Here is a 24,345-nt window from a genome sequence, read left to right as displayed (position 1 = left end):
AGGCTTTGCATGCATCTTGACCCTTAAGAGAATACTGGTTCTTAACTCATGAACTGATCTATTTCACTTGTCTCGTGGTGATGTGTCTAAGGAAAACCTTTCCCTTACTGAAGACAACATCGTAGCCTTTGTCCTCCAACATCACAACCGATACCAATTTCTTCTTCAATCCACACACATACTTCACATCTGTCAAGGTGGTAGGAGCTCCATGCTCCCTCTGAAAGCAATCGTGTCCACTCCTGAAACACTATACCTTCTGTCATCATCCATCTCTATGTGTATCTTGAGGTATTTCTCCTCCAAGGAACTGAACAAACTTTTATCGTTGGTCATGTGGAATGAGGCTCCACTGTCAAGATACCAAACACAACCCATCATCAATGACACCATGCATGCGATGAGGGTAACGTCCATTTCTAACTGAGAGGCTAATGCCTCACCTTCCAATCCTTCCGAGGATCCCTTCTTGGACTTCTTCGATGGGAAATTAGTCGCATAATGTCCCATCTCATGACAATTAAAGCATCTCACTTTAGACTTGTCACCCTTCTTCCCTCCATGAGAAGAATTTCATTTGGAATGGGATGCCTTCCGCTTCCATTTCCTTGCCTTACTTGCTAAGGCCATATATTCTTCATCATCATCCTTGGATGAAAAACCATCTCATGTGCTCCTCCTCATCTCCTCCTGCTTGAGATCCGACCATAGTTGTTCCCAATCTAGCAGTTTCTCCCTTCCTTTCACAGAGTCCTGGTAGTTATTCCAACTCTTTGGAAGGCCAAGGAGAGAGCGGCTCACCATATCATCTGTTATGAAACCAGCTCAATAAAAGATAGAAAAGAAAGATCAACGCCTTATAATTCAGCCTCTTCGAGGGGGCAACCTCCTTTACATTACATAAATGAACAATTCTTGGATGATACAAATGACAAAACCTCCTTTCTATATATAGGAGTCTAAGGAGTCACAATATAATCCAGCCGACCTAACAATAATAATATAAAGCCACAAAAATAATAATAGAGGGATTCTATGGGGCACAGAAATAACAATATGTGGGTAATAGGGGCACAACAATATAAATAAGGGGTATAACTACAATAGTAATGGGGTAATCACTAGTATTATAGGGACCCAACATGCCCCTCTCCTTCAAAAAAGTGTTGTCCTCAACGCTTGAGCAGTTCTGGATACTTCTGCATAAAATTCTCATCCTCCCATGTGGAATCTTCAGCGGATAAGTTCTTCCACTTGATAAGATACTCTGAAATTGATCGATTTTGTAGCTGTCGAGTTCTTGTTTCTGTGACTGCTTCCGGTTCCAATATAATTTTTCCTTCCTCGTCAAGTTCTGGCAATATTGTTTGAACTGGGAGCTTGTCGTATATAACCTTCTTTAAACATGAAACATGGAAAACTGGGTGCAATCGAGAAGCTGCAGGAAGCTCCAATTTGTATGCCATAGTACCAATCTTTTCCAACACCTTGTACGGACCATAATACTTTGGTGATAATTTATTATCCTTCTTAGCTTGCTTTAGGGACATTTTCTTATATGGTTGTAGCCATAGGAATACCCAATCACCTACATCAAAACTTCTTTCACTGCGATGTTGATCTGCCTGTTGTTTCATTCTATTTTGTGCCAACACGAGGTTATCCTTTAAGAGTTGGAGGACTTGTTGTTGATGTTCGATGTGATGTTCCACTGCTTGAACCTTAGAATTTTCTCTTAAATATGATGTGATTGATGGTGGTTGGTACCCATAAAGTGCCATAAATGGGGTCATTTTTGTTGCTGTATGGAAGGAAGTGTTATACCACCATTCAGCTAGAGGCAACCATTTGACCCATTGTGTCTGTTTATCAGATACAAAGCAACGAAGATATCCTTCCAAACATTTGTTTACTATCTCAGTTTGCCCATCAGATTGAGGATGATAAGATGAGCTATGAGCTAACTGAGTACCAAGACAAGAAAATAATTCTGTCCAAAAATTTCCAGTGAAAATGGGATCTCTGTCACTTACAATAATCTTTGGGTTTCCATGTAGCTTTTGAACTGTTTCCATAAATGCAGTAGAAACTGTACTGGCTTTAAATGGATGTGATAATGCACAAAAGTGTGCATACTTGGTAAGTCTGTCAACTACCACCATGATGACACTCTTTCCCTCAGACTTGGGTAAACCTGTGATAAAATCCATTGAAACCTCCTCCCAACGTTGGCTTGGAATGGATAAAGGTTGTAATAGACCCGGTGTCTTAATTGTTTCAACTTTATTTTGTTGGCAAACCAAACATTCCGCCACAAACTTTTGAATATCTGATTTAAGGCCATCCCAAAAAAATTCCTTCTTAACCCTGTGGTAAGTTTTTAAAAATCCTGAGTGCCCTCCTAAGGGAGAAGTGTGCAATTCCATAAGAATCTTTTGTTTTAGCTGGGAATTCTTACAGAGGTATAAGCGATCTTTGTACCATAACGAATCATTTTTCCAGCTAAATGTATCAGAAGTACTGGAATCTTGTTGTAGCTTTCGAATAAGTGCCCACACTTCTTCGTCATTCTTCCATTCCTCCTTTGCTTCGTTTATCCAATCTGGTTGGATAATAGAAATGGCACACAACAATGCTTCCATATCCTCATCCTTTCTTGAGAGTGCATCTGCCACCACATTTTGCTTCCCTTTTTTGTAGATGATTTCAAAGTCATAACCCAACATCTTTGTGACCCACTTTTGTTGCTCTTCAGAGGATAATCTTTGTTCTAAAAAGTATTTAAGGCTATCATGATCCGTTTTTACCTTGAAGTGTCTTCCCATTAGGTAGGGTCGCCATTTCTTAAGTGCATGGAGTATTGCCAACATTTCCTTCTCATAAATAGCTTTGCTTAAAAACTTTCCCTTGATTGGACGACTTTCAAAAGCAATGGGTCTTTCATCTTGCATTAGAACAGCACCAATTCCATTTCCTGAAGCATCACATTCCACAATAAAGGTTTTTGTGAAGTCCGGTGTAGCTAAGACTGGTGCTTGGCACATTGCCTCTTTAAGATGTTTAAAGGCCTTTGTTGCTTCCGGAGTCCATGAAAATGAATCTTTCTTCAATAATGTTGTTAGAGGTGCTGCTATTCTCCCATAATTCTTAACAAACTTGCGATAATACCCTGTCAACCCAAGAAATCCTCGCAGATGCTTTATGGATGTGGGGATTTTCCATTCCTTAATGGCTTTAATTTTGCTAGGGTCTACCTTAACTCCTTCATGAGATACAATATGACCCAAATATTCCACCTCCTGGACTCCAAAGAAACATTTGGATCTTTTTGCATATAATTGTTTCTCCTCCAATAGTTGTAGCACCTTGTCAACATGTTCAACATGATCCTTCCAAGACTTGCTGTAGATTAGTATATCATCAAAAAATACTAACACAAATTTTCTAAGGAATGGTTTGAAAATTGAATTCATCAAACCTTGAAATGTTGAAGGTGCATTGGTAAGGCCAAAAGGCATGACCAAAAATTCATAATGACCCTCATGAGTTCTAAATGCCGTTTTCGGAATGTCTTCAATCTTCATTCTGATTTGATGATATCCCGAACGAAGATCCAACTTGGTGAAGTAAATTGATCCATGCAATTCATCCAGTAATTCATCAATGACAGGAATGGGGAACTTATCTTTAATAGTGAGCTTGTTGAGCTCCCTATAATCTGGACACATGCGCCATGATCCATCCTTCTTGTGCACCAATACTACTGGAGCTGAGAAAGAACTTTGACTCGGTTGAATTATACCAGCCTCTAGCATTTCTGCAACCATACGTTCAATTTCACTTTTTGGACATATGGATATCTGTACGGCCTGATGTTTGGAGGAACACTTCCTGGAATCAGATGAATAGCATGATCATGATCACGCATAGGTGGGAGACCTTTGGGAGTCTCAAATACCTTGGAATGATTGTCCAGGACTTTTTGGAGATCTGGAGAAATAGATGATTCCAATGTGGAAACATCTAGCGAACATAATTGTGCAATTACACCTCTTTGCTCCTTTTTTAGAAGCTTTGTCATGCCATTAGAGCTGATTATCTTTCCTGGTTTCCCTGCAATACCCCTTAATTCAACTTCCTTTCCTTCCACAGAAAATTTCATGAAAAGTTCTTGAAAATTAAAAGCTATTGTACCCAAGGATTGTAGCCATTGGACTCCTAGTACAACATCAGCACCTCCCATTGGAATGGAAAGCATTGGGCTAGTCAATACATATTCTCCCATGGATAGCTTGATATTATGGCACTTTCCAGAACAATTTATTGTTCCTCCATTTGCAATCATCACTTGACACTCTGGTGCTGGATATAGGAAGCAATTCAATTCTTTTGCTACCCTACAATGAATAAAATTGTGGGTGCTTCCTGAATCAATCAACACTATTACCTTTTTCTTCTTGATTTGTCCTTCTATCTTGATGGTTTGAGGAGTGGTAATTCCCGCCAATGCATTACAAGATATGGTCGGATTTATTTGTTCTTCATCTAGGCTTTGTTCCTGGAATATATCCTCTTCTTTTGACCTTTCTTGCTCCTTTTCTTCTTCCTCTTCACAATCTATGTAGAATAATTTCTTCTCAGCACATTTATGACCTTTTGTGTATTTGCTATCACAATTGTAACAAAGCCCTTTTGCTCTTTTTTCTTCCAATTGTTGTGGTGTCAACCTTGTAGGTTGTGGAAGACTATGGGCAACAACACTTTCGTCTTTATAGTTGTGAATGGTATGCTTCCTAGTTGCCATAATTTTGCTTTCCATTTTTCTTGCTAACCTGAATGCCTTCTCTAATGAATCAGGTTCCCAAAGGCGCACATCATGTTGGATATTATCCTTTAAAGACCCTATGAACACATCAATCCTATGCTCCTCTGGAATATCTTTTACCCTTATGTTCAATTTTTGGAACTCCTCAATGTGCTCCATTATTGAACCCTTTTGTTTGAGACTTATCAATTGGCTAAAAAAAGTGTTGCTTTTTGTATCCTCATAATGTGCTATTAATTCTTCCATAAAAATTGCCCAAGTGATAAACTGTTTACGAGAACAAAGCCATTGATACCATACAAACTGATTTGGTTCCAAATATAAAGTTGCCATACGTACCTTTTGTGTGTTTTGCACATTATTGAGATCGAAGAATTGCTCCATCTGTAATATCCATGTGGCGGGATCCCTGCCATCAAACTTCCTCATATCGATTTTTGGAACATGGTGAGTCTTCGATCCAACATTAGAGTCTATGGAATCATGATTAACATTTCTTTTGTTCTCATCATGAGTTTCCTTTAGTACTCTTTCACCCTTAGTGACCATTTCTTGTAGCAACTTATGCATCTTATCATCCATGCCATCAATTTTAGCGTCCATGCCATTCACCTTGGCTTCCATGCCATCCATCTTAGCTTCTACACCTTTCTTTAAACTATCCATCTTAGCTTCTACATCTTTCCTTAAACCATCCATTTTAGATTCTGTTGCTTTTTGTGCAAGTGACACTCGTTGCACTTGTTCTTGTAATTTTGATATATCATATAGCATTTATTCTTCTTCTTCATGAGTCATGCTAGAGCTTTCAGGCTCCTTACTAGGTGTTTGCATTTTCTTTCCTCGGGGCATCAGTTACCGATAATAATTCACTAATATGCCCTTTGAATTCCTTCAAAATAAATTTTCAAACCAAGCTTAAGCAAAAATTAAAGAAAATCTACACACCTTTTTTCACTTTGTAGGAGCTCGATATTGCCTCCGATGTATCTCTGTACTTTCTGATTATCTAGTTCAGAATTTGTGACCTATAGTAGCCCTCTGTGTCCTCTTTCCAATGCCATAAGTCTGACCCAAATTGGATTCTCCAAGGAAGAGTTATGCGAAAACTCCCACAGTGACTTGATTATAGACTAGTTCAGTAGAGCAAACTTGTACGACATGCCACGTGTCACTGTTTCAACCTTTGACTTTGAAAGATATATAAAAGAGAACTACAGTCCGTCCTCTTTCTGTAACTTCTTACGAAATTTCAATCCGATGCTCAGAAAGAAAGTTATGACGATTTTCCCCAGGTCACCTGTTTTGAGTGTAATTCAGGTGTCTGCAAAAAGACCAACTTCCTCAGATCATATCTCCGAAAATATCACGCGAAAAATTCTGAAATTCGGACCCAAGGTTCAGCGCAATTTCTTCTCAAATGGGTTTTTTTTGCGACTTCTGAAACATCACAGAAAAAAAGTTATAGCGAAAATGCCACTATGACCTGTTTGGAGCAGCGAAACCCTAGAATCCAAAGCTCTGATACCAAATGTTATGAAACCAGCTCAAGAAAAGATAGAAAAGAAAGATCAACGCCTTATAATTCAGCCTCTTCGAGGGGGAAACCTCCTTTACATTACATAAATGAACAATTCTTGAATGATACAAATGACAAAACCTCCTTTCTATATATAGGAGTCTAAGGGGTCACAATATAATCCAGCCGACCTAACAATAATAATATAAAGCCACAAAAATAATAATAGAGGGATTCTATGGGGCACAGAAATAACAATATGTGGGTAATAGGGGCACAACAATATAAATAAGGGGTATAACTACAATAGTAATGGGGTAATCACTAGTATTATAGGGACCCAACATCATCATTCATAGTAGTTATTCCCACACTGCTAAGTTCATCTCTGTAGGTGGTGAGCTTGTTCAGATATGTGGAAATAGTATCATCCTTCTCCATCTTGATTCTTCGAAGCTTATCCTTGAACGCTAATCTCTTCTGGTCACTACTGTTCTGGTAGAGGTCCTTCAATGTCTTCCACATTGAAAATGGAGTATCCTTCCCATGGAGACTCGAGACAATATGGTCTCAAACTCCCTCAAGGATGATCCATCTCGCCTTCGCCACACACTTATTCCACTCAACCAACTCTTGTGCATTAGTTGAAGCTATCTTTGGGATTTCTTGATCAATGAAATCCTTCAAGCCATTGTCTTCTAATATAGCCTCCATGCGATCTTTCCATGCTATGTAATTCAAGCTACCTTCCAAGGCATACTCGAGTCTCAAGCCATAGAATGCCATTGGCTAGCCTTGAAGTATGATAAGAATTCAATTTTCACCTGCAACCCCAAACTTCAAACTTCAAATTCTCTTCTCCGTATATTGTTCAAAACTTCGATAAACCTGGCTCTGATACCATGTAGAAATTCTGCAAATTCTCTAGAAATCTCGCTCTAAGACCATGTAGAAAATCTAACTATAGATTAACTCGATAATGCAATATAACCAAAGAAAAATACTATAACCTATTTCTACTATCAATTTACGAAAGCTTAAATATCGAGCTAGATCAAGCTGAACATATAGAAGAAGAAAAATCAATGCACAATATGCATGAAAATACTTTGGGGAAAGCCTCAGCTAAAAACCCCACTATCTGTATTATCATACAAGGTGGAAATACATCAGAATTATACAAAGCCTTAGCTCTCACAGCTAGCCAGTTCTCAATACAATCCTCATAGATGCTCACAGGCAATCGTGGCTTCTCACAAGCCTTCCTCTCTACCCTCCAAGCTCCTATTTCCTTGTGTTGTTCCTAGTGGATGATTCTCACCTCACTAAGTGGAACACTGCTCTAACACACTATCAGAACTGCGCAATCCTTAAGGAACCTTCCCTTGACTGCATGAATTAGTTTCCTTTATAGGAAAACACATGCAACTGATAGTATACTGTCCTTGACATTTAGCTCAACTGGGTCTTTCTCAGAATAGACATGGATGAGTTTCTGATGAGGGAATCTTCAGTTAATTGGAGTACACTTGTTGAGTGAATACATGCATCAACTGACTATTAACTCTCTATTAGTTCCTCAAACAGTTTGGAACTGATTTAACTAGACTTAACTCAGTAAATTGAGTTAACTAATTACAACTCAAATATAACTCAATCCTATCTCCTTAATTGAGGGATAATCTCCTTAATTTAAGGGATAACTGTTGCATGACTTCAGAAAGACTTCTAACTTGAATTTCTCCAACTAATTAATCCATAATGAATGAATTAATTATTTCCAAGCAGTTGGTGAGACTAGATTCGATTTTAATTCACAATTTTAATTCAAGGACAAATTAAAATTGGAATTTCTAGATTCTATTTTTATCATTTCTTGTTGCTATTTTCAACAAAGTCTTCATTATAAAATTATCAGGTCTGCTCAGCTCAGGACTTTTGTAATGACTATTGGTTGAAACTTCTGATAGCCCGAATCTGATAAGAAATTTAACTGTAATATATTACAACATTGGGTCCACCCATCTCGAAACTTTTGCGATGGCTCTTATTCATAAATCTCCAACCGCTGAAATGCCATCCCGTCGATGTTGCGATATGTCACTCTGCTCCGACCTCCGATTGTGATATGTTACCCTACTCTGATCTTCGATTGTGATATCGCAAAACCGCTGAAATTCCATCCCACCGATATTGCGATAGGCATACAACTATAAAATATTTGATCGCTGATTTGATGTGGACTCGATATGACATTAATTTCCATCTAATCAAAATTACGCATCTGCACATATGGGAATTTTCATTATTTGCCATCATTTGAAATTGTCGATCAAATGGATGCGATGTAAATTATAAAATCAGATTAATTATATTTCACATCCACTCCATCACAAATTTTATGTTGTTTAGTTTGAATCTTGCGATGAGCAGACCTCCGATGGCACTCTGCGTCAATTACTTGTCCATAAAGGGGGCTACTATTATAAACCAATGACTTCAAACCTTGATTCTTATTGGTTTTGGTTTCAATTGAAATTTGTTTTTATATTATTAATTTATTGTTCCGCCATTTTTTATGGTAAAAATCTGATTTATTTTTTTGACTTGTTGCAACAAAGTTCCAATTATGGAATTTATTAAATCAAATCGGGATAATCACCAATCAAAATTGTCTAGGCAACAAGAAGTATCATAAGAAAAGGAAATTGATGGCTCATTTATTCCATGCAAGAGAATAATTTGCAGCTAAGTCGAAATAACTGGGATTTCTCTTATCTAATCATGCCAATTTGGGCATTTTGTTTCAATTGCTCCCCTTAGCATTCTGGCAAGCCCAATCAAAGGATTCCTTATGTCTTATTCTAGTATTAGCATTTCTGGTTGAGGCATTAGAGGATTTTTGTTATGGATGTAATCATGTATAAATAGCTATTGAGAGGGTTTATAAAAGGGGGATTTGAATCTTGGAGAAGAGGCTAAAATTTTGATAGCACTTGTAACCTGTTTATAGAGGGACTTTATTTTATTATGCACAACTGTTGTAGAGTAGAGGATTTTCTTTGCAGACATGGATTGAATTGTAGATAGAAGGGGGTTTGCACTACTGCAGTCTTTTGAGTTTTGTAATTTCATACATTTTATAATAAATATTTGTTTCAGTTATTTATGTATGGAACTATTGTTTACTTAAATCATTGAAATGAATTCTTTTCCAATTTTCTTTTAATTTCATTTATGATGTATGAATTAATAGTTGGCCTTATGCACTATTGTTTTTTTTTTTTTTCTGAGTAAAGACTAATTCTATTAAAATAAGAAGAGTATTGTACAATCAGGCTTGCAAGCAAGCGAAACAGAAAAGCAAGGGAGCCCAAGAAGATAGGCTCCACCTTGCTCCATGGTGAAGAACCAGGAGAGGGCTAAAGAGAACATGGAATAACAAAGAACTAGAACTGAGTAGAGAGAACTACCCTGAGGGGGCTGTTACTATTACCCAACTTTTTTTCCCTTTTTTCTTGCTAACTTTGACCCATTCAGAGGAGTTTGGCTGAGCTGAAACAAGTTGGAGACTATTCTGCCCAAGCGGCAGAAAATCCTTCTCAGAGTCTGAGGACGAAGTGAGATGAGAACGTTTTCGGGATATCTGAGAAACGGAAGGGTTTACCGGATCGTCCAAGGGAGCTTCCAGCGGAATCTCAACGTTCTACCCATCTGCAGTAATTTCCTTCTCATCTGAACTGGAAGACTCTGAGTCGTCCACAGGGGGAGGAGGCACACAGTGGTTCCAACTTTTAGACTTGGGCTTGTGCTTCAGATTCTTCTTTTTGTCGAGATACCGGGGACAGGAACTTTGGAGGTGTCCTGTCTGATGACAATGGCGGCAACGGAAGGCTGTATTCTCGTAGTCCAAGGTTTGAGTCCAATGGAAATCTCCATACTTGAGATTAATCTGATCCGGCAATCCTCTGCTAATATCTATTTCTGCACAGATTCTACCATAGGTGTAGAGCCCATTTTGCTTCCGAGAAGAATCTACAGCCAGGTAGTGTCCTAAAGTTTCTGCAATGGCTATGAAGACCGAGACGTGCCATAGATGCGCTGGAAGGTTCGGGAGCCTGACCCAAATGGGAATCTTAGTGATAACAGCTGTAGAAGGGTTGAAGTCTGGAAACCAAGGAGTAAGAAAAATCCTAGCCGAGCCCTAGAACCAACGGCCTCCCGTTAAGGCCTTCTGGTAATCTTCATTTAGGTCAAAAACCACAATGAAGAATCCTTTTGAACATAAGTATATCTGGCTTTTTTTAGTCCAGTTGGTATGAATCCATTGGTATAGATCTGATGTGCGAGGCCATAGCCCATTAAATCTACATACAAGTGCGGATTATGCAAAAAGTTGATATCGATCATCAATTCCAGGATGGGAGAGATTGATGGAAGGAATGTCCTCTGATTTGTCTACCAGAAAAGGCTTTGGAGCCTCAAATGGATGGCCTACTGTTGAAGAGGGCTGTGTATGTGTAGCATCTTTGCGGACAGCCTCTTTATAAGAGAAAAAAGGGGCAGAGGAGGTCTACCTGAAGGAACCCCCTCTCAAACGAAAAGTAGCTGCAATAGAGGCATCCCTCTGAATGCTGTAATAAGAGAGAGGAAGGGTATTCAGAAGTTGCTTACCCTTGTATATTAGTCTGAGGCAAGATGAGGGGATCCCTAGCTGACCTTCAAGATTTTGCAAGAGGTCCTGCACAAGATCTGTTGCGCGTGCCCATTGCATTGTTGTCTTGCCTGAGAGGTTGACCTGGATCTGGAAAACATGTAACTCTTTATGCAGATCTGGTTCAGATCTGGCCCTTGCTACTCGGCTCCAACGGGTCCAGGACATCTTAGACCCATGGCAAGGATAGGGAGGGTTATTCACCAGCGATTTAGGTTCTGGTTCTCCTGCAGACTCTTTTCTGTTGTCCACAAAACTCCGAGGGTAAATGTCAATGCCGCAGTCATTGATGGCGAAAATGCCAGAAAGCCTGACAATAGAACCCCGGACGCAGACCGAGGCTCCCTCCGCAATGGGTCTCATATGCATCCCAAAATTCGCATTCATATTAGTGTTCTTTTCACAATAAAAATACGGATCCGAGTTTATCTCTTCAACCGCTGCGAGGATCTTCCCCTGTTGCATGCATGCAGGGAGACGCGTCAGATCCTGGTTCACATATGTTTTCCGAGGTGATTCCCCTGTTCCGGCCTCTGAGTCGGCGCCAGATTTCGCTCCTGCTTCCTCAGTTTTATTCAAAACCTGCTTCCATATTGCGGCCTTTACAGCCTTCACCTGTACAGAATCCGTGTTTGACAATGGCGGCCGCGTCTGTGCGTCTTCAGGGATCTTCGTCGACGAGATAGGGTTTGCTGCAGCAGTGGCCATTCTTCTCCCCGATACTCTACCACCACTTCATTTCTACAATATTTTATCAATAATAATCCGCCTTATGCACTATTATTGAGTATTAGTTGTTAATTCATTTAAAATTTTGATTAGGCTATCCTATAAACTTAATCCTAGATGCAACTTGAAAACTAAATTTTTATAAGAACAAACGTTTCTTACTTTAGGATGGATAACTATCGACTGGTTTAAAGTTATAGGTATTTTTCTTTCATACATGACATTTTATTTGAATTACTTCAGTATTGTGTCATGAATATTTCTAATTTTTATGCATAATAGATTAGGAGTTGGATATACTTGGATATAAGAGTCTAGTAACTATTTATTAGATACTTAGTTGTTTGTATTTGTTTCAATAAGGATTATATCTCGAGAAATATTTGCTTGATCTAATTCCTTCATCCTAATTTTGATTCCTACTTGCTTCTTTTCTTGTTTAATTAGCTTCCTCTCGATTGGGAGATATACTTCTCTTTTCTTCAATCGATATAGGTGAGATTAATCAAATTATAGATTTAGTCTTGCACGTGTTATCATTCAGGACTGGGTGGTCCAGACTGGCTGGTCTCCATTATAGTGTTGTAGGCAGAGAATTTCGAGCCTTCAATAGGTTCACTAGTGGTGGAAACTAATCTGAAAGATTAATGCCCCCTCCTAGGTCAAAAATGTTATTTTGGCTTCCCTTGTAAAACAAGGCCCTCACATGGGATGTTCTCAAAAGAAGACCCTGAAAATATGATCTTCAAGGTGGCCATCAAAAGGAGGTAGGCATACCCTTATCCAATCTGTCTTTAAATTTGGACTAGTGTGTTGGTAGTTTTTATCATACGTCCCTGTACGAATTTAAGAAAATAGAAGAAAATGCTTCAATTATCTATCATAGGGTAATAAAGAAAAAGGTGTCATTCCCTTTGTCAAATGGTAGAGGCTTGGTAGACCTAAGCAGTTAGGTGGATGGGGACTGAAGCATATTAATCAATTTTCTAGATCTCTCATAGAAAAGAGTCTCTGGAGAACACTTACGGTTGTTGGGATCTAGAAACAAGTTATACAATCTAGATATATAACTCTCGTCCTTGGATGAATGGATAAGATTGCCCCATAATTCGAAAACAAACTGTTCCTCCTATGGAAGACACTGGTGTTGGCTTTCCTTCATCTGGGAAATTGTTTCTGATGGAAAGTAGTAAAAGGGAGTGTTATGTTGGGTATGGAGAGCTGGGCTTTGTGAACGATAGCACAAACTCTCCAAGGAGCTATTATTATAATTAAGACAACATGCGATCTTCTCTTTTGTAGATATAACAACCCCTAGACACACTTCTTTGGAAACAAGGATGGGAGTTGTCTTCATTTTGATCCACATCTAGCTTAGAAATGGGACTCTTTTACTCTGAAATTTCAAAGAAATTTTATTAGATTGTCTAAGGACAAAGACTTTGTGGTTTAGTCAAAGAATCATGTTGGAAATATATACACAACAAAATCCGATTATATCACAAGTTTTTTTCAAGAGTGACCTTAGGTTCACTCATCGTGGAAACTAATCTAAAAGATTAATGCCCCCTCCTAAGTCAAAAATCTTATTTTTTCTTCGCTTGTCAAACAAGGCCCTCACATGGCATGTTCACCAAGGATGGCCCTGACAAAGACCTAGATTTGGTCCCCTTTGCAAATTCAATGAAAAAACAATATGGCATATACTTTTTTATTCTACTTTCATAAAATAATTCTAGAAGGATCTTTGTATCTATCACAGATAGAAAAGGTAAACAGGAAGGATCCTCACTAGTTGATAGTTTCAATTGTTGAATGGAGGCCCTGTCTGTGCTAGCTCACAGATAAAGGGGTATTTGCATCAATAGAAATAATATTGTATTTGAGGGTGAGCCTTATTATCCCACTTAATTATTTCATAAAATCCATCAAGATGGCCTTGGTCTCTAATGATTAAAAAAGATAGCCTCTGGGGATTTTCAGTGGTGCTAGTGAGGAGAGTTCAATGGATTTTGGAGTTGTGGGTGCGATACATTTTTCTGATGCTCATTTTGTTACTTTCAAGTTGGGTCTTGGGAGAGATTATAATAAATAGTCAGATATCAGAGCTTTGGTGGCCCTTCTGTTGACAGTGCTGGACCCACCAACATGTCAGGGGATCTCCCCGGTAAGAAGTCCCAATTAGACATGAGACCGTTTGGTGTAGGAGTCCCAGCAGTGGGTCATATGGTAATTCCTTGATCATGGTTTCACACAGAGGCAAGTAAGATGTCCTTGTTGGTAGCAAGGGTGTGACATATGCAGTAAGTCAAGGAAGGTGCATGAGTGGTTCTAACACATAGAGAGTGAGGTGAGTGCGCCCCTTGGAAACCTGTGATAGAGAAGAGTTAAGAAGGGAACACACAAGAAAAGATGCATCACAACATGGAATGCCAGTAAGCTAGCAATCTGAAGTGATGGTTAAACCAACAACACATTTCATAAAGATTCATACATACATATACAAAAATAGCTACACATGCATGCGTAAGTAAATAGATACATATATAATTTAGAGTACTCAAGATAGCAGAAATACAATACAACATATGCGTGAAATGTGTTGGCTCTGTTATATTAATAAGTGTAATTTCCAATCATACAATACATCCAAATCCAACCACTAGTTCCGATAGCAGAACGTTACAGCGACAACCACCTGTTCGTCCAAGGAGATATACTAGCTCTATGCAGTGGAGAAGCTAAGGCTCATTATAATATTGTCCAAGCTCTCTCTTAGATAGTCTTATTGGAAGCTTGGCTGACTAAAAGCCTCTACAATGACTTATGAGGGACTATTTATAGCAAAAGGTGAGGTGGCCCTTGACATTCCCCTTTGTGACAGTTCATCTATCCTCATGATTCTTCATCTACTCTATGACTGTTACATCCAACTATCGACACTTGAACTTCCACTTAACAAGACGTTACATACAATCTGCACATGTACCCATGTGAGACAAAAGGGCTTGAGCAATCCATGTAAGACATCACTTACAATCGGACTATTATGGTGACACCAACTCTTTGACATCCTTGTGATGGTTGATGGTGGCGAACTGATGCCAATCTTGGTCGTCTGTGATGGTGTCCGTGCACTCAGTGGTGACATCTTGTTGAAGCAAACTCTTGCCTCCATTGCATCCTGGTACACTGATATGGCTCCTTTGTCCAACTCATCTGATAGTATGTGCATGGTCGTCCTAGGTGCGACCTGACCGGAAACATGTTGATGCATAGTGTCTGCGTTGATCTCCAAGGATGTGTTGGTGGCCATGCACATGAACTTGTAAAAATACATGTTCAGCTCTAGTTGGACTTACTTCTTATCTTCGCCTCGGTGAGTGTGCCAAATGGGTGGGATCACATGCATGTGCACAATGACATGCATGCTGCTAAATTCCCTTACATGAGATCAACTACACTTCTCACCTTGTTTGCTTTGTGCCAGTTGTTGGGATGGATCAATAACTTGTACTGGCACAATTTCATCCATCTGTGCATGTTGTGCCCCCTGTTGTACCTGTTCCTGTTGCAACTCATTCTATCGTCTATGCAACTCTTGTTCTTCCTTGAGTTGTTTCTTCAACACATGCAACTCCTTCTCTATTCTGTTCTCTTCCTTCACATGATATTCATGTCATGCCCTCACCTCATAGCCTCAATCTCCAAAGTTTCTTTCATCATGAGTGGATCATCTTTGAATTTGCAACTTTGCTCCGCCTCTATGCTATCAACAACCTTCCTCTTACATTCGTCATGTGCAGGTGTGCTACCTTCTGCTGCTGATGATGGTGCTTCTTGCTATGATGCCATTTCCATTGATCTAGATATTCTTGTCCATGAACAACTTGATGTCTTCGTGGATAGGTAAGTTCATAGACACTTGACGGACTACATCCCTAGTTGTATTCTTAACAATGTCTTTGACTTTGCTCTTCTGGAAGCTATTGTACTTGTGCTGCTAAGAGATAGACAAACACCTGTGATGCCTGGAGACATAGAAACAATCATGGCAAGCAATCTATCATTCGGAAACCAAAACAAACTTGAGGAATGACTTGCAACATACCTGTGTGATCAAATGTGAAGGTTGTGCAATTTCCATCGTGAGGTCGGGAGACTGACTGCAAAAACTGCGCAATGCACAGTCTATGCTGTTAGGAGGCTTACTGATCACTGGAACTACGCAATGTATAGTCCATCCTGGCCTGCTGAGTACCGAAACTATGCAATGCACACTTTTAGTCAGTAATGACATGAAAATAGCAAACTGCATTGCGCATTTTCTGGGGCTAGTCAGACATTGCCTCCAAGAATTGAGTAATGTAAGCCTGGAGGTTAGTTCTAGGTGAGGCTTGCATAATTTCTGGAGGGAAGGTGGAGCCTTCGCTTCCAGAAATGCACAGTGCTAGCCAGGGAAAGGAATGGTCCAGGCCAAGGCAGCCCAGTCTGGCTGACGGGGGATTGAAAACATGAGAAGTGTGAATGCATGGTGAGATGAGTGCAAACAAGAGTGAATAATCATACATGCAAACAACAAGTGCATGATTCAAAAAACGAGAAAGCATGCATGTGTGTGAAATGAGTTGCTACAACAACGACTTTTCATGCAAAAAAGTGTCATGCATGCAATAGCAGTGAGATGCGAACGAAAACTGAAATGGTGCTTCTACAAGCTAACATATCTCAAAATGAAATTAGGTGCTTACTTAAATCAAGAAGACAACACTCACATGAAGTGAAACACAAAAAGCAACAGAAACGTAACGTAAGACATGGAAAGCGGGCCTACCCCGAAACAATTGAGCTAAATGTGACGATGGCTCTTAGATGTAATGTAGTATGTTAGAGTTATAAGTTTGATGTGAGGAATGAGCTTTGCAGCATCTAGTTTATGAGTTTTGATAAAATTGAGGTTGTGACGTGCATGCCACAATTCTAGGAAAAGTGACACTTGGCTAAAAATAGATCCCTGAATCAAGGGACGCCTTTGCATGCTGCCTTGGGAGAAGAATTCCTAGCATGCAAATTAGCTTTTCTCGTTCCTAGAGGGAATTAGTCAACCTGAAGGTACATGCATCGGTCTACAAGCCTGGGGTAAAAATATGGCAGTTTTTGGGCTAAGTAGAGATGGTTGTCCTAGAGGGATTTTGCAATTTCTGGGAGCAATAGGTGATTGTCTCCCAGGATTGTGTAGTTTATGGGCTGGGTAGCTATCCTGGGTCAGACTGCGCAATTTTCTCAAAGAAGCGTGTCTGACAGTATTACGCAATTCCTGAGCCTAGTAGGATGCCTGGGTGGATTTGTGCAATTTTTTCTAGTTGCTGGGCTGGCTATCCCAGAGCAATTGCACAATTTTTCGGAGGAACAGGTGATTTTCTTCCAGGATTGTGCAATTTTTGGGAGGAGCAGCTGTCCCGGGATGAATTGTGCAATTTTTGGGAGGAAGTATGTCAAGGATAATTGTGCAGTTATGGAGCCCACATGGGTGTCTAGTTGGGTTTGCGCAATTTCTAGAGGGAATGTTGGTTCCCCTTCGGAATTGTGCAATTCCCAGAGGGAGCTTATCAACCAACAATTGATACTATGTCTGGAAAGTAGCCTGTGAAGGGGGTGGAACAAGCTTGAATGCATAGGTTGACGAGACTCTATGAAACAGCTAGAGCTGATGTGCTTGAAAGTGCATAACACACTGTTGAGGATGGTCAGTAGGGAGGCTCCAAAATGACGCTTAGGAAAAATTTTGGAGGGTTTTTGTAGCCACTACAACACCTTCTTAAAATTTCTTTACACAACATCTATCTTCAACCTGCACTTGAGCATGTGATTCTTCGAAAGCTAATTTTCTCAAACATCACCTTCAAGCATCTTTACAGGGACCATAGAATGGATGTAGACATCTTATCAAAACAGGGAATTCATGGAGCTGAAAGTCTTCTAGATCTACATAATCATACAGATGAAGAAGCCTTCCCTCATAATCCCAAACTCTTCATATATTATGATCTATCTATGTTTACAATTCCCACAGTTTGTCTTCTGATGACAATCTCTATCATTTTTTCCTTACATTGATTGATTTCCTAGATAATGTTTCTTATATAGGATCTTTTTCTTTCAGTTGGTCAAGAGCATTTTTTGTCAGTAAATACATTTTTTACAAGGATATTTATGGACAATATGGTCTTGGTACTCTTGTGCATGATGACCTTTTTCACCTCACTATAAAGTCACAATTTTTTCTTTGGTAAAAAATATCACATATTTTGGTAATATTTAATTAACTTGTACTGAGATCAGGTCCTTTCCTCACCTCCAAACATACAGGAAATCCATATTATCATCTTCAGTAAACCATTATATTGCAACTTTCAAATCATATCTTCTTGGATAATTTTCTGACTAGATCTCTCAAGAATTTGTATGTTCACAAAATTTGCAGCTGGTTTTTTTGTCATATTGGGGATTCTCAAGGCCCATTATGTGGACGACTTTGAATTGGTTCAATTGGGTTTTTTTGCAAAGGAAATTGCACAGTTAAATTTACCTTTCATGGGATGTTCCAGTGATAATAATTTGGACAATGATTGGTGGTGTCTCCAGTAAGACAATCACATTGGTGATAACTGTTGAACCATAAGGTAATTCATCCATGTTGCGTTAAATAATATGGACATTCAAGATTGCAAAGTAAATGAATTTGTAGTTATTTGGAGTTTAAATATCAGAAACCTACCAATCTAAGCTGGAATGCTCCAAATCCCAATACCCAAATATGAGATGTCATCTCTTCCATATTTATCTTTTTCATTCATTTGTGGTAGCATTGTGATGAGAAGTAACCTCGCCCCCCTCCCACCTCTCTCTATCTCATAGACTTAAAGGAAAATCTATATGTCACTTCAACGCACAAAATTATCTCTTTTATCCTCCTGCTACTACTCCATTAAACTGTACTATTGCATATTTTTTCCACAGTGTGAGGCCTTCCATATCTGCTAGTGATTACTCTCATCATACAAACTCCTCTTTAGGAAGTATTCTTCAATATTGAATAATAGCATAGCAATAATTAATCAATTCCCCCACCTCAACAAGTTGAAATGAACTTGTTGCAAGATACATGAGGGTGCAATGAATATTGTATATAAAGCAATTAAGTATTTCAAAATAAAAATCCACACTTAAGGGGCTACCTGCATCAACAAATCCATTTGTAGATGAAATATGATCCCAGAACTTCCTCCAATATAAATTCCCTGCAGGTAAAAATACCTAGATTCAACACAAATACCCTCCTAACAACCACTGAAAAGCATACCATGGGCACCTTGTCAACATCACCTGTTGCCTAGCTCGCTCCAGCTCTTATTCTAGTTGGTTCTACTTCACACGGCTTGTCTCAAGTTGTTGAAGTTAAAACAAGTAAGCTTTGTGGTAGACACACAAAATCTACTAGATAATGGTAGCTCAAGTGACTGTACGCAGCTTGGAAAAGAATAAAGGAATGCTGACAAAATTTGACATGGTTCTCTCAATAAAGTTCTTATAGCTTTTGGATTTTATTAAGGTTGACTAAGCGGGTCAGACGTTGTTTTCGCTTAAAATCATTTGCAGTATTAATTAATGTGTATCCTGGAAACTTATTTCAAACTGAGGCATACCTATAAAGAATATACCAATAGAAAAATATTAGCACCTAACATATGTATATACTATCATTCATAAATAAACAAAAGGCCCACTACAAAGATGTCAGTGGAGTCTAATTTTAAACTAACATCTATGATGATACAATGATACACCAAAAAACCTTGTTAGAGTGCACAAGCATAACACTAATGTACCTAGATAAAACATGTTTGGAGTAGTGGTTGGGTGGACATTTGATAACAATTACTAAAAGGTCTAGTTCTTATAAAATTATGTAATTTTCTAAGTAGATTAAAAGACACATTAAAATGAAAAATTTTGCTCCAAAGGAGTATAGATTATCATAAAATTATCTACAGAAAGCCTCAATATATGTACTTATCACTTGTATGCCAATATATTAATATATTTATAAACACAAAAAGGAGATTCGACCCCTAAGGATCATAGGTTATTATAATACTCTATAGAAAGCTTCAATATATATAATGATGATAGGAATTGTGATATTTGGTACTTACAAGGAATTTGGCATCCCCAAAGTGGACCAATACCTTTGTACAAACTACAATCATTGAGGAAAGACAATAGAGTTTCATGAGTACTACATGAAAGTTTTTTCAAAATTGACAGAAAATATGTAAGAAAGGGAGAAAAAATCACCAAAGAACTCCTTCTGATTTAACAAACTTTGGAAGCCCATCATATAATCCTATAGAAAAGACACGTTGTGTTTGTACTCAAACTTTTACAGCCTCAAAAGGACAAAGGGAAATATCAGCAATAAATTTTGCAGATGAAGATCCTTCCAAGTAGATCAACGTATTGTATTTGGAAGTATATTCAGGCCCTGCAATGTCGGAGAATTACTTCTAAAAGAACTCATAAATTCTACACTTACAAGCACCCTGAGCACTATATCCAAGAAGAGTTGGAACCCAATCTTTGAACAAACCCATTGCTCTTTGGTTTTGAAGAAAAACACCGAAACCAATGGAGATGCTCTTGTACTTCACAGGGTCAATCTAAATGTAACAACAAAAAACACAAAAGGGATGTAAAAAATTTAGTTAGGAAAGGATAAAAAAAGAACTTAGAAGTTTACAAATCATATCTTCAATATTCAAGGAAAAAAATCGGTCAAAAACTATTTCTATAATCATGTCAAATTCTTAAATAAAGCTAAGAATAATGTCCATATTTTGCAGGACACAGAAAATTCAAAGTCTCACTTGCAACAATTTTTTAGTCACAAAAAAAATTCAATTTCCAAAAAATGATGCCAAAATTACATGCATGTTATTTGATTTTCTAATTTACACCTTCATGTGTTCAAGATTAATTTATTAAGGCAAGCCGCAAGTCTTGTCGAGCATCCATGTCATCCAAGTCCTCAATGACAACCAAGAAGATTCATTATCCAAATGGGGATCCTTTGTTTTAGAAGCCTTGTTTGAAAATTAGAATGCCTATTTTCCCAACAAGTATATCATGTGCATGTTCACTAGTTCTTGAGGTAAGATTTTTTAAAGTTTTGGATATTCTCTTTCCCCACAGAAAATAGTTTACATAATAAGAACCTTGTTAGAAATTAATGGAAACACAAAAAAAAACTTCTTCAGTTGTTAAGAAATACATGCATATAGAACTAGATGAAGAAACTTTTAGACTTTGATATATCCTGTAGTTGAAAATCATATTTCAAGTGTATACAGATTCCAGAACCAATTGCAGAAACCATTTTCTCTGTTATGAAACCAACTCAAAAAAAGATAGAAAATATAGATAAATGCATTCAAAATAAGCCTCGTCGATGGGGAAACCTCCTTTACATTACACAAATGAACAATTCTTGGATGATACAAATTACAAGACCTCCTTTCTATATGTAGGAGTCTAAGGGGTCATAATATAATCAGAGCCGACATAACAATAATAATGTAAGGGTAAAATAATAACAGTAGTGGGCTTCTATGGGGCACAATAATAACAATATGGGGACTACATGGGCACAACAATATAATAAGGGGGTTGCACTAATAATAATAAGGGGTTACACTAGTAGTATAGGGAACTAACATGCCCCTCTCCTTCAAAAAGTGTTGTCCTCAATGCTTGAGTAGTTTTGGATGCTGCTGTAAAAAATTATGAACCTTCCATGTGGAATCTTTAGCGAGTAAGTTCTTCCACTTCATGAGATACTCTGAAATTGATCGATTTTGTAGCTACTGATTTCTTGGTTTTGTGACGGCGTTAGGTTCCAATATGATTTTTCCTTCCTTGTCAAGTTCTGGAAATATTGTTTGAACTGGGATCTTCTGCAACTTTTGAATGAGTTCCCACCCTGCTTTTTCATTCTTCCATTCATCCCTTGCTTTGTTTATCAAATTTGGTTGGATAATTATACCAACCTCTAGCATTTCTGCAACCATACATTTAATTTCACTCCTTTGGGAATATGGATATCTGTAAGTCCTCATGTTTAGAGGAACACTTCGTGGAATCAAATGAAGAGCATGATCATGATCAAGAATAGGTGGGAGGCCTTTGGGAGTCTCAAATACCTTGGAATGATTGTCCAAGAATTTTTGGAGATATAGAGAAATAGATGATTTCGATGTGGGAACCTCTAACGAACATAATTGTGCAATTACGCCTCATTGTTAATTCTTTAGAAGCTTTTTCATTCTATTAGTGCTGATTATCTTTCCCTGTTTCTCTGTGATACCCCTTAATTCAACTTCCTTTTCTTCTGAATAAAATTTCATGAAACGCTCTTGAAAATTAAAAGCTATTGTACCCAAGGATTCTAGCTATTGGACTCCTAGTACAACATCAACACCACCCATTGGAATGGAAAGCATTGGGCTATTCAATACATATTCTCCCATGGATAGCTTGATATTATGGAACTTTCCAGAGAAATTTATGGTTCCTCCACTTGCAACCATCACTTGGAACTCTGGTGTTGGATATAGGAATCAATTCAATTCCTTGGCTATCTTACAATGAATAAAATTATGGGTACTACCCGAATCAATCAACACTATTACCCTTTTCTTCTTGATATTCCCTTCTATGTTGAGAGTTTGAGGAGTAGTAATTCTTGTCAATGCATTACAAGATATGGTTAGTGTATATCCTCTTCTTTTGACGTTTCTTTTACCTTTTCTTGCTTCTCTTCCCCATCTATGTAAATTAATTTCTTCTCAGCACACTTATGACCTTTAGTGTATTTTCTATCACAATTGTAACAAAGCCCTTTTTCTCTTTTTTCTTCCAATTGTTTTGGCATCAACCTTGTAGGTGGTGAAAGGATAGGAGCAACAACAGTTCTATCTTTATAGTTATGAGTGGTAGGATTCCTTGTTGCCATAATTTTGCTTTCAATTTTTCTTGCCAACCTATATGCCTTCTCCAATGAATCAGGTTCCCAAAGGTGAACCTCATGTTGGATGTTATCATTTAAAGTCCCTATGAAGACTTCAATCCTATGCTTCTCTGGAATATCATTTACCCTTATATTCAATTTTTGGAAGTCCTCAATGTGCTTTGCCATTGAACCCTTTTGTTTGAGATTTATCATTTGGCTAAAGAAGGTGTTGCTCTTTGTATCCTCATAATGTGATATCATTTCCTCCATGAAAATTGACCAGGTGACAAGTTGTTTATGAGAAAAAATCCCTCTATACCATACAAACTGATTCGGTTCTAAATATAAAGATGCAATATGTACCTTTTGTGTGTTTTGCACATTATGTAGATCAAAATATTTCTCCATCTGTAGTATCCATGTTACGGGATCCTTGCCATCAAACTTCCTCATATCTACCTTTGGAATATGATGGGTCTTCAATCCAACGTTAGATTCTATGAAATCATGATTAACATTACTTTTGTTCTCATCATGAGTTTCCTCTACTACCTTTTCGCCATTAGGAGGCCTTTCTTATAGTAGCTTTGTCCCACCTTCCTTCAAACCTTCCATGTATTTCTTCAAATCTTCCATGAATTTCTTCCAATATGATTTCATATCATTGATATCAGATTCCATGGAATAGATAAACCTATTTATCTTAGCTTCGATCACATTCTTCAAATCATCCATCCAATTTTGATTACTAGGTGTTTCTATTTTCTTGATTTGAGTCATTCTTTTTAGTGCTTTTACTACCTCGATCTTGAATTTGTTGGATCTATGAAATTGTGGATATCTAAGGTCTGAAATTATGTCCTGTGGTAGCCCTTTGAGTCCTCTTTCTAACCATGTATGTCTGATCAATATTTGAATATCCAAGCATTAGTTATGTCAAATCTCCCACGATGACCTGATTATAGACTTGTTCAGAGAGCAAACTTGTACAAAGTGTCACGTGTCACTGTTTCAACCTTAGGTTCCGAAAATGATACCCAACAAACTACAGTCTATTTGGTTTCTGTCACTTTTTGCGAAACTTGAATCAGATGCTCAGAGTGAGAGTTATGATTATTTTTCCAAGGTCACCTGTTTGGGATGTAATTCCAGGGCTTGCAGAAACCCTAAATGTATTGGATCGTATCTCCAAAAATATAACAAAAAAAGATCTAAAATTTGGGCCCAAGCTTCACCAGGTTTTTGGCTCAAATGTGTTCTAATTTCAAAGTCTGAAACTTTGAAGAAAAAAAAATTAGAACGAAAATTCCATGATGGCCTATTTGATATGGAATTCTAGAGCTTAAAAAACCCTAACTTCCTCAGGTCATATCAGATCAGAAATTTGGACCCGAGGTTCAAAATGATTTCGGCTCAAATGGATTTCTATTTTCGCTTCTGAAATGTCGGAGAAAAAAAAGTTATAGTGAAAATTTCACGATGACCTGCTT

General features: G+C 38.1%; 1 pseudogene; it reads right to left on the bottom strand.

Annotated features, from left to right (window-relative positions):
- Positions 1 to 24,345, bottom strand: part of LOC149206644 (mitochondrial phosphate carrier protein 3, mitochondrial-like) — a 111,620-nt pseudogene that overhangs the window by 52,207 nt on the left and 35,068 nt on the right.

This window comes from Pinus tabuliformis, chromosome 1_2, assembly GCF_031772625.1.
Source record: "Pinus tabuliformis cultivar Carrire ecotype Pingquan chromosome 1_2, CPIR1, whole genome shotgun sequence".
Classification (NCBI taxonomy): Eukaryota; Viridiplantae; Streptophyta; class Pinopsida; order Pinales; family Pinaceae; genus Pinus; species Pinus tabuliformis.
Note: the sequence above shows the minus strand (reverse complement) of the source record. Positions and strands in the feature narration are given on the sequence as shown.